The sequence below is a fragment of the Rhipicephalus sanguineus genome, chromosome 11 (genome assembly GCF_013339695.2).
Source record: "Rhipicephalus sanguineus isolate Rsan-2018 chromosome 11, BIME_Rsan_1.4, whole genome shotgun sequence".
In the NCBI taxonomy this organism is placed as follows: Eukaryota; Metazoa; Arthropoda; class Arachnida; order Ixodida; family Ixodidae; genus Rhipicephalus; species Rhipicephalus sanguineus.
The window spans coordinates 138,875,100-138,887,567 of record NC_051186.1 but is presented as its reverse complement, the minus strand read 5'-3'; the positions used below and the strand labels follow the sequence as shown (position 1 = coordinate 138,887,567).

General features: G+C 44.2%; 1 pseudogene; it reads left to right on the top strand.

The window, feature by feature from the left end:
- LOC119374758 (heat shock protein 75 kDa, mitochondrial-like) overlaps positions 1-12,468 on the top strand; it is a 67,392-nt pseudogene that overhangs the window by 11,587 nt on the left and 43,337 nt on the right.

Below are 12,468 nucleotides of genomic sequence, written 5' to 3'. Positions count from 1 at the left end.
GGTTGCGATGTGCGTGGCCGCGGTGCCCGATGTTTCAAAGTACGTCATGCTCGATTGCGAGTACAAGGAGTTGTCCCGTGGTGGTCTTCGTCATAAAGCTTCGAAGTGCTGGATAAGAAGAACCTCGAACAGCGGGTCCAACGAGTCGCACGTCTGCGATGTTCGCGACGAGTGCGGCGCGCTATCGTAATCTGATGATTGAGCTTCCGCTTGCAGCTGCCAACTAAAGCGTTCCAAAATTATCGTCGACCCGTAAACACAGAACGAGTGCGAACGCGTCACTAAGTGGCGCAATTTTCGACAGCCACGACCTCGTGACGCACAAGCAGCAGACGACGATCCCGAAGCGAGCATTAACACGTTTTGGCTGCTTCTGCGGTAATACCGCAGAAGCAGCCAAAACGTGTTTTTCATACGCTTGTTACTGAATGGAGGAGCGAGCTGAAACGGAGAACTTGAACGCGGAGAAATGCTCTTACGACGAGCCCAAAATGTTGGCGCCCAGTTGCGCCGTTGCCGAGCTATAATTTGTGAAAAACGCTTTTTTTTATATTTCCGCAATTTTCGCCAAGTCGGCAGACGCCAAAACAAATTTTTTATAGCACTTCTAACGTAGTTTTCATTGAAGATATTTTGGAATCGGATAGAAATAGGCTACAGAAACTGAAAATGCGATTTTTCAAAATCGCATTTTTTGGTCCCCCGTTAAAATAAGACCATGTTTGTGGACTCGTAATTCCTCTCCGGTTATAACAGACCCATTCAGTGTTTACATGAAAGTCTGTTGTAACAGTACCTAAATTTTACATACTCCCTTTGCAACAGACCAAAATCCTCTTCACTATGAAGGCCTGTGTAATGAGGTTATACTGTATCAATATGGTGTTGTCAAGCGGACGAAGGAACTGCGTTTGTGTTTTTTTTTTTGTAATCAAAGCATCAACTGTAGGCAACACGGCGTAGCAGCAGTCAAGCGACATGCAGCCATGAAACGGCACATTGATGCTGCCAGTCGTCATTGAGACGCTTCAGGTGGGCTGCAGCGGGCCGAAAACGATCCAGCCGACTTTGGAATTCGGCAGTCCATGGAACGTTTGCAGTGTGAACCAGCGTGACAAACGCAGAAACTCTGTTGTGCTTGGCATGACGCTCAAGGGCATCCCATACTCGTGGGCTGACACAGCAACGGCCTTGTTTCCCAAGTTATTTGGAGATTCCGAAACAGCGAAGCAGTTTAGTTGTAGAGGTTCAAGGCATCCTACATAGTTAGTGATGGCCTCGGGCCGTATTTCAAGAAACTTGTGCTTGACGAGCTGAACAAGCCGGATGTGGTTTTATCTGTTAGCATTGACGAGACCCCCTCTTCCTGAACAGGTGCCAAACATCTTGATGTTGTAGTTAGGCATTCTCCAACAAAATGCAGCGAGTTGTGGACACCTGCAGTCTTTCCGGCTGGGCTCTGCGACTTCGGAAATTTGGCTAGTGAAGTGGCGGATAGCAATGATAGACCTGCCGCAGAAAAATGTCATTGCTTTTCTACGGATGGCCCTAATGCAATGAAAAGCTTCAGAAAAAAGATGCAGGAAGCATACCCTGACATATAGATGTAGGAGAGGCTGCTTGCACAAAGTGCACAACTCATTTGCCCGCGGCTTGAGTGTTGTTGGCTCGGATGTCGACGCTGCTGTGGTCGATGTTTATACTTTTTAAAAGAATTCTTCGGCTCAGAATGAATTGTTGAAGGCAGAACACCTGCTCCAAAAGCTAGTTTTGCTGCTCCAAAACGCAATTTTGCCTGCTCCAAAGCTGCTCCAAAGTGGCCTAAGCCAGTAGCATCACTGAGGGAAGCATGTCTTCTGTACAGGTGCACATATCAGCTGATCGCAAACTGGTTTTTTTCTCGCTGACAGCAATGCGGCTGAGGTGCTTCAACTATCAGCATGCTACATGGCATTGCCTTATGGCTCCAAAGGTTGTAAAAGTGTTACAGGGTTTCCATGGTTTTGCAGCGAAGTCGAGATAGGAGAGCTGATATAGAGGCGCTGCTGCTCCTGCCCTCTGTGGGGCCAGCAGCGCATTCTTAGGATGGTCGCGTACATGCATGTTTCAGGGCGACAACGGCAGTTGCAGCAGCAGCCATTCTCTTCGAAAGACAGCCTTAGTTCACCTTTTTGTGTATAAATACTGTGTGCTGACTCATTTGTGTTCCACTTTTGGTCAAAAGCCAGTCTGTCGGCTACTCTCGTTGGAACTCGAAGAACCTTCTGTTCCCTTTTCGCCTCTTGGGCACCCGAAAAAGGGCAGACACCTCTTTGTCCCGCTCAAAACCAAGCTACGAGCTCAGCTGCCTTCTCAGTGAGAAAAAAAGCACAGCTGCGTGCGCCAGAAAACATTATGCCGTTCCTCTCGCTGCCGTGGTCTATTGCTCATGGTGGCTCGAGTGCTGACCCAAAGGTCACGGGATGGAATCCTGGCCGTGGCAGCCACATTTTCAGCGGAGGCGAAAATGCTAGAGGCCCGGTGTACTTAAATTTAGGTGCACATAAAAGAACACCAAGTGGTCGAAATTTCCCAGGGCCTCCACTACAGCATCCCTCATAATCGTCTCATGGTTTTGGGACGTAAAACCCCAACAATTAGATATTATATATGCCATTCCTTCCCATTGAAACCACATAGGAAGCAACCACACACACATTTTCGGGCCGCACGAATGCAAGCGCCCATCAGTTCACCGCTAGCTGTCGTCTGAGACAAAGCACATGGCCCGCCTTTGCATGAACATGACGCCGAGAAGAGACAATCGCGTGTGTTCGGGCAGTTTTTTGTATAGAACTGAAGACATTGATGGGTACTTCAACAACAGCTGCTTGTCACTTGACACAAAGTTGTACACGAGTGGTCAGTTGTGCGGTCTGAAAGAAGAAATTGCAGAGCGCTACGGGACCTCAGATACCATCAAATGCATAGTGCGAAGAAAAAACTGGTCACTACGCATATGAGTCGCGGGGAGCTTTTTATTTTTCAATGTTCTCCTTGGTGCTGAGCTTTCGAACTCTTCATCCCATCGAAGTGGACACTGTAAGTACGCTTCTGATTGGCACCGGCTGCCATTGCTCACCATTCGGGCTGGCAAGATGAAATCATGCGTTGGAACAAATGTGCAAGCAGGCATTGTGCCCCTCTAGGTGGCAGTTGTCACCCCGGCTCCCTCCCTATTTTTTACAGCAAAAGCTGTTATGAGGATCGCGACAATGGCCGTTTCTGGCGCCATAGTTGTCCGCCGCCAGTGTCCGTAACTGCTATCACGCAAAATAAGAAAAAAAAAATGAAATAAAAAAATATTCAGCATGGAACGTGGTTTAAACCTTGGCCCTCTGCGTCGGAGCCAGTATTCTACCACAGAGCTGTGCCGGTGCTTGAAACTCCTATGCAAAAAGACCCTATACAGGCTTTATATCGGGGAGGAACCACATTAACATATGTAATATAGCGTGGTACACGAGTAAAATAACAACCAGGCGTCACACAATGCGAATTTCGCAACGCGCGGGTGTTTGAATGCTTCAACCCATACAAAGGGCTCTGCATAATTCTTCATCGTCATCAGCACAGCATCAACAAAGCGCACATAATGCCTTACAGGTGTTTAGCGGGGTACCACTGGTCTCTGCAGAATGATGAAAAAATGGCATAGTGGCTGTTTTCCTACTTCACAAAAAATTACGATTTATAGCGTATGGGGTTCCTCGCAAGTGCATTTGTATTGGTCGCCGTGGAAGCCCATAATGCCTCCATGAGCCATTTCCTCAGGGCCTCAATAAAGTTCTTTCCCCCTCTCTCCCACTCTCTTTCTCACATTAACATATGTTATATAGTGTGGTGGGAGAGTGAAATAATGACCGGGTGTCACACATTGAGGATTACGTAACTAGTGGGTCGTTTAAAGCTTCCAACCCGTTACAAAGGGCTCACAAATAATTCTTTATCGTCATCAGCCGTCGCGTCAACAAAGGGCACATAATGCCTTACAGATGTGTAGCTGGTACCTCGCTTCTCCACAGAATGAAATAATGGCATAGTGGGCTTCCCAACTTCACAAAAATTGTGATTATGGCGTAGTTGGTACCTTGCTAGTGTACTTGTGTTAGTAGCCCCATGAGAGTTTACAATAGGCTCTAGAAATGCCGCTCTTCCAGCTTTTGCTGTGACTGTGCTGCGCTTTCTGGACAGGCCTGGCGTTTCCTTGGGTCTTTGTGTGTTCGTGTATGTACACGTCAAACAAATAATAAACGGCGTGTGAGAGAGGACATTACGGAGAGTGTTCGAGGTGTTGTTTACGTGCTGCGCAGTGGCGCTGGAAGGTTGTCTTCTGTCATTTTCGTTAGATTTATGTGGCAACCGGCAGAATTTTACAGACGGTTATGTTCGAATGGCGTTCCTGCAGCTTTTGCGGCAGCTATGGATGTAGTAGTACGAAAAACTGCGGAATTTCTGCGATGTTTTCATATCCTTTGGGCGAGATGTCATGCTACTCTATCGCAATCGCGAGCCCATGTGCAAGCGGCTACCAGCCTAGCATTCCCAAATTACAACAAGCTGCTTTATGCAAAAGCTGTTTTGAACATTGCTGCATTTCATGGTCAGTGCCTGTTTAACCCGTTCAGCAACTTATTTTTGATAAGTGGCCTTCTTCTACTCCCTTTTTGTAGTACCTTTTAAACTCTCTCTTAAATGCGACGCATTTCTTCGCAAACCTAAGGCACTTTAACTGTTTTTCTATTTATCTATCTATCCGTCTATCCATCCGTCCATGTCTGGGTGCTCGTGGGGGTGTCTCCTTGACTTTGTATATATCAAAATTGGCGTAGTAGAGCATGACTGCAAGCCAGACACGATCCACTGGTCATAACATGAATAATGTGACTTCTCTCTCATGTATATCATTAAATTCTTTCCATCAGTCACATGTGGCGCATACCCGCATACCACAGGCCGTGGTATGCAGGCATGTGCCACACGTGATTCACTGTCTCTATCAACCCAGACTTCGGCTATCTTAACGAGATAGCTTCAACGAGTGACGTTTCGCAGAAAATCCGGTGCCGACCTTGGCACAGTGCAAAACATTCTCAAACAAATTTCCTTATTAGACATATTAACTTAATAACATCATTACACTTTAATTATGCAATATACCTATATCTATTTGTCATTTTATCATAAATGGGGCTTTAGAAAACAAAGGGAGTTTTTTTTTTTTTTTTTTTCAAGATACGGTGCTTCAAAACGTGTCAAACAGAGCTTCTGCCAAACAGAGTTTGTACATGTGGCCATTCAGCATTTAGGAAAAATCTCAACCAGCCTTTTTTTTTTTTTTTTTGCATTTCAGATGGTTAACAATTTGGGTACCATAGCACGATCAGGCTCCAAAGAATTCCTCAAGAAGCTGGCTGCTAACGACACCAATGCAAGCTCCATCATTGGCCAGTTTGGCGTTGGCTTTTATTCGGCGTTCATGGTTGCTGACCAGGTGGAAGTGTTTTCGCAGTCATGTTGTGCAGGTGCTAAGGCAGTGCGCTGGAGCTCAGACGGCTCGGGCCAATACGAAATATCTGAGGCTCAGGGTGTGCAGGAAGGCACCAAGATTGTACTTCATTTAAAGCCAGATTTTTCAGATTTTGCTGATGGGGAATTTGTCGGCAAAGTGATTGAGAAGTACAGCAATTTTGTGGGCAGCCCCATCTACCTCAATGGACAACAAGTCAACACATTGCAGGTAAGGTGCCTCATTATTAACCCTTATTATCCCAGCATTGACGTATGCGGACAAAATATATTCGCAAAATGTGATTAAGCAAGCCAACACATTGCCTTAAAAATCGATGAGAAATGTCGGCATTAGTATCTCATAGTATCATGAATGCATCTCTATGTGACAACTGCTGTGAACAAGCAACGGTAATTGCGCACAAAACTATGGCGCTTTCCTAAAGCGACTTGTCGAGGTCTATGCCTGCTTTTTTTGTGTGTGTGGTGTGTGTGTCATTTCACCTTAAATGCCTAAGATTGCAGATTACTTGGCTTTATTTTAGAAAAGAAAGCGTTTATCTTGTTTTTATCTAACTTCTGTTGCCTTGCGAGTATCTCGTGCTTTCACTGCAAGTTTCCATTGACGTTACAGAGAGCACAATGGCCACTTCGCTCGCTGCAGCGGCCGTGTTTCAGAAAGGAGCGCGCTGCTCACACACGAAGAAGTAACAATTGGGACAGTTGGTTCACACTCGTCCTGTGTATTTCTTTACGTGCGTCCTTTCTGCTTTATCATCATCATCATCAGCCTGTCTACGCTCACTGCAGGGCAAAGGCCTCTCCCATGTTCCGCCAATCAACCCGGTCCTGTGCTTTCTGCTGCCACGTTATACCTGCAAACTTCTTAATCTCATCTACCCACCTAATTTTCTGTCTCCCCCTCACGCGTTTGCCATCTCTTGGGATCCAGTCAGTTACCCTTAATGACCACCGGCTATCCTGCCGACGTGCTACGTGCCCGGCCCATATCCATTTCTTCTTCTTGATTTCAACTATGATGTCCTTAACCCCCGTTGTTCCCTGACCTACTCTGCTCTCTTCCTGTTTCTTAAGGTTACACCTATCAGGTTACACCTAACACTGCTTTATAGCGCTGCAAGTTCCGGGCTGCTTGCCGTTCTTTGCGTGACATTACAATTTTTTGCTATAGCATTCATTCCTTCGCCCTTGGTCAAACAATGCACAATAAACGCTCAATTAACCCTGTGAAGACACGTTTCACTTTCATGTTATACAGATTCCTATCAAAGGGGGATCAGCCACATTTTTTTTTTATTTCTTTTTTTTTCACTTAGTTTTATGGTAATGTAGCGACACTTCTAAATGACAGTCTTTCATTTCTGAACCTCAGCTGTTAGCAGAGAGATAATTTCTGCAGGCATACTAGAGGATCCTAGAGGAACATAGATCAAAGTGTATGTTGAGTAAGGTATTTCGTGGTAAAACTGTGCCAAACTTGGTTCTGTACTGTGTACTTGCAAATGGTTGCTAAACAGGGGAATCATTTTTCTCAAACATTGATGAAAATCTTCACTTGAAATGATTCTCACCGCATGTAGGATCTGCATGACATGTTTGAATTAACTGGGATCAATTAAAATATGGATGTTCCACAACAATTGATGTTATATTGAATGTGATGTTTTGCTTAAATTTAGAGCAGATGGTGCGTCAGTGCACACGTGGTAAATCAATCCTAGATCTATTATTCATAACAGAAATATTAACGGTGCTTCAACATCAGTAGAGCCCGGAATTTCAGATCATGATCTAATCAATTTTTGTTGGCAGCTAACAAGTAATAGGCCGAAGCTAGCGAAATATTCTTCATTCGTTTGGGACTTTCAAAACGCCGATGACGTTTCAGTGATTGATTACCTAGACATACGTCTTGACTTTGCAGTTGACAACATCGAGACTTCATGGATGAGGTTCCGAGATGCGATAAATTTTTGCTTTACAAAGTGTACGCCTACCAAAGTCCTTAAGAAGCGACGTGTTAACCCTTGGATAACTAGGGATTATTCATACAAAACGTAAAAGTAAACGGCTCCGCAAGCAGAAAAAAATGTCATGCTCTATTTATCTTGAACTGAAACAAAACCTATTAATGAAATTAAGAGAGTCCCGAAGCGCCTACTTCAATAATTGTCTTTCTCAGTTCATTAAATGCGACAGCCAAAAGTTCTGGCGGTTTTTAAAGGAAAGCAGACAGGATGTTTCTAAAATAAAAATTGGTGACATGATAGCTACTGATGCTCGACAAATATCAGAGCATTTCAATCATTACTTTGACAGTTTTTTTCGAGAGGCGATAGTTATGTACCTCAGAGCACTGATTCATGTTTAGCTGACGATTTAGCAGTGTCGCATGAAGGCGTCGTGTCTATGCTCCTTAATGTTAATCCAAAAACGCCATCAGGGCCGGATGGTGTCCCTAATGCTTTCTTACATCGGTACGCAGAGCAGGTATCTCGTTTTCTGACAGATTTCTTCAGTTTATCAATTGCCACAGGCGAAATTCCGGACGACTGGCGTTTAGCGCGCATCATTCCCATTCACAAAAAAGGCGATCGCTTGTCTGTGAAAACTATCGGCCCATATCTATTACAAGCACATGTTGCAAGTTGCTGGAGCACATCATTTCAAAGTACCTTATTGATTTTCTTGAAAAACGCAATGCATTATCACCCTGTCAACATGGTTTTAGAAAGAACTTGTCAACAGTTACACAGCTTGTAACAACAGTACACGATTTTTCGCATATCCTTGATATGACTGGACAGGTGGATGCCTTGTTCTTAGATTTTTCGAAGGCATTTGGTAAAGTGCCTCATGGAAAGTTATTACGGAAGCTGGAATATTTGGGTGTTCCGTCAAATGTTGTTAAATGGATTGGCGCCTACCTTCGAGACAGGCGGCAATTCGTAAAAGTTTCGGATCTCTCCTCAGAACTGTTGTATGTGACTTCTGGAGTGTCTCAGGGAAGTGTTTTGGGACCGTTGTTATTTCTCATTTATATTAATGACTTGGCAGACTTAATTAATAATGACGTTTGCATTCGACTGTTCGCGGATGACTGCGTTGTTTTTAAAGAAATTCGTGCTCCAAACGATCATGTACTATTACAAGAAAACCTACAGGCTATTGGGGACTGGTGCATTCGATGGGACATGGAGTTAAACACAGAAAAAAGTGTACTTGTGCGTATTACGAGAAAGAAAATGCCTAGCACGTTCACTTACTCTATTAACCTATAGAGGAGGTAGACAAATGTAGATGTCACTGTCAATAACAAACTCACCTGGTCAACACATATCGGCTACTTGTACCTCCTAGAGTTAAGCTTCTGGCATATAACACCTTCGTCAGAACTAAATTAGAATATGCTTCGATTGTATGGGACCCCCACAACAAAAGTGATGTTCAAGAACTAGAACGTGTCCAAAGAAAAGCAGTGCGCTTCATATTTAATAAGTATAGGATGACTGACTCGCCTTCCTTACTAATGAAGCAACATAACATCCCTTCGTTAGAATCGCGCAGAAAGGTCAGTAGGTTGACTTTTCTTCAAAAGTGTCTTACCGGAAATACGAAAGCAACTATGCCTCATTGTGTACGTCCCCACTCAACTAGAAAAACTAGACACACCCACAGTAGGGCACTTGCCCCAATTTTCGCAAAAACAAAATCCCATAAATACAGCTTTTTTCCTAGAACTGTGTCTGAATGGAATGCCTTACCCTCCACTGTTGTTGATGCCAGTGACTTTGTACAAGAACTGGAAAATTTGTATTTTGTGTCGTAATTGTAATCGATGTTTCTCTTGCGTTTCCTTCTTCTCATTGTTCTTATTTTGTTTTCTTGCTGTGATTGCGATGTTCTTTATAATTTTGTAATCACTGTACAGCCCCTCCTGTATGGACCACACTGTGGTCTGCAGTATTGCTAAATAAATAAAATAAATGAATAAAAAATAAAAGTATAGATTTATTATTATGCTCTCTTATAAAGAAAAAGATGTTTAGAAATATGAAAAAGTAGCACACATGTATTTTCATTAGTGGGCCAGTGCAGAGCGGCACATATAAAAGTGAGGCATAGAAGGTCACCTGTGCAGCTTTCATGTTAATTGCTTTTAATTTTGAATGGAATATATTGAAGCTATGTCTTATTGGCATTATGTTCTCGTATTTTGAAGGGTGCATCTATGTTGTGCTTTTTATGTGTCTTTGAGTAATCCCAGTTCCTGGAAAAGGATGGTTGATCCCTCCATCATAGGAATCAGAATAACACGAAAGTAAAGCGTGCCCTTTCAGAGGTAACTGAATGTTTACTGTACATTGGTATAAGAGAGTTTGTACAATGTATATTGATGTCTGGCAGCTACAGCACCGTTTAACATGGATGCACCCACTTTGATGCTTGGTGGTACATCTCCAGCCCGATGACTAACGTTCATGTTAAATGAATAAACAAACCCTTGTGGTAGCTGTAGTAGTTAGCAGTGAAAGCGTAATGAGAGAAGGGTGTGATAGCCAGAAGAGCGTTGCATATTGGACGCAACTTGGTCGCCATCCCGTGGCAGGTTAAAATGTGATTGAACACGACGGCTGGACTAGAGGGAAACACAAGCGCGTCGTGCCGCCCCGGTAGCCCGGCCTCGATTTTTCTCGGGGCGAGCGCGTGAGCGGGGAACGCGGTGTTACAGCCAAGTGAGGCAGGCACGCGTCGCAGAGCTATTTTTGGTTTGGATTAGCGTGATGCTATGAGCGAGGCCAACGCTTTAAAGACTTTACCACGCTTGGGCTAAGATCCCCACCTCGCGGTGTGTTAAGGCATTGACAAAATTGAACTTCTATTGAAAACGCGCCGAATGGGACGGACATGTAACGCGTTGCAGGTGCTAATTGCGGGGGCCACAGTAATGACGAATTACTTTACTTTACCGCTCCCAGAGGGCAACACCACCCCGCCGACCGGGAGAGTGGTAGATATATAAAAGGCGCGTTTGTAAAGCATCCAGAGTCTGTGACCGTGGCGCAGTGGATAGCGTGCCCGGCATCTGTTGCTGTGGACCGAGCGGTCGTGGGTTCGATGCCCATTGACGGAACTTTTTTTCTTCGCCGTCTGATCGTGTAAATTTTTTCGACATCATTTCCGTGACAGAAATACGTCACTGAAGTCTTGGTGGACCCGGGCATAAAACACTTCCGTGTTAAAAAAAAAAAGCTTCAGATTCCTCAGTGTGATGTGTGTCTCACAAGGAACATTACATAATTCCTGTTGGCAGGCACTGTGGCTTCTGGAGAGGGAGGTGACGCAAGCACAACACGATGAGTTTTACCGGTACCTCTCAGGGGCTTTTGATGTGCCTCGCTTCACAGTGCACTTTTGCACTGATGTGCCCCTCTCCATTCGCTGTCTCCTGTACGTGCCCGAAGGCAAGCCTGGTCTCTTTGACATGAGCCGTGAGAATGACGGCGTGGCCCTCTACTCACGTAAGGTAAACTGCCTGTCATCACATTTCTCTTACACCTTAAGTAGCTTGGGTGCACTTTTAACGTATAGAGCTCATCTCTCAGAAAATGCAGTGTCGGCATTGGTATTGGTGTCGTTGGCCTTGGCTGTGAGCAAAAAAATGCCAATGTGACACAAAGAATAAAAATCGGGGTTCGAGCCAAAATCTAACCCAAGCCATTCCTATATGGCAGTCGGGTGTTCTACATGGAGAAATGCCGGTGCTTGAAACTACTTTGGAAAAAGTATTGGCATCATGTCGGGTGAGGAGTTTGTGTTAACAGACGTAATGTTGTGGAGCAGCATAGAATCACTCCAGGCATCACTCTCGGTGAATTGCGTAATGAAGGAGTGGTTTAAAGCTGACAACTTATTATAAAGGGCTCCGCAATACATCATCAGCCACAGCATTTAACAAGTGTGCAGCTTGTATAGTGGATACTTTGCAACTCTGCTGGTAGTAGGTGCCTTAGGAGAGTTCATAATGGGCCCTGGCACGGTTGAGGTGTCCACTGATAGCGTGGCAAATGAATTACAAGTCAGTGCATTCCACGTTAAATGTGAAGCGCCAAGCTTTTTACTTTTGCAAAGGAAAAATTGTCATCAATCTGTAGCGTAAAGCTACAAACACTTAGATGACAATTTTGTGCACTGCAGAAGGGGGTGCAAATTTCATGTGTTTGAAGCTTCATAGGAAGCGTAATATTTAAAGCAGTGCAAATGACGGGATGAGAGACACAAGTCAACAGAACGAATGCTTTGCCTTTGCGCAGGTTAGCATGATCCCCACGTGGCGGCGGTTGCACAGATCATTTGGGTCACCCTTCTGTATGTTTTCTTTTTCTTGGTTCTTCTAATAAACCTGCCAGTTGCGAGTAAGCGTTCGTTGTGTCAACTTCTGTCCTCTCATCCCGTCATTTGCGCTGCTTTAAATATTATGGAACTTTACCAACTAGCCTAGCTGTCGACCTTGCTACAATAATATTTCATAGGAAGGTCTCCAATCGCCATTGGAGCAGTGAAAATTTTTTTCAGTTAAATTTTAAGATCATTTGGGGGTAACCAAACGTAATACCAAGATTTCGCTTACTGTTTGGATCCCATATAGTGTAGATATTCTAATCAAGACCATTGTACACATCTGAAGTAGTAGTTTGATAAATAGTTTACACATTTAAAGATACAGTTGTGCCTTGGCACAGCTAGTGGATAATGTGAGTAAGGTTGCACAGGTTGTGAGAGAATGTTCCACTCAGAAATCCATTTGAAAAGCCATGTTCTAGGCACACTCCAAGTTATATAAAAACAAAGTCAATTCATTAGTGACCAACTTGAAATAACTCGAATAGTGCAGAC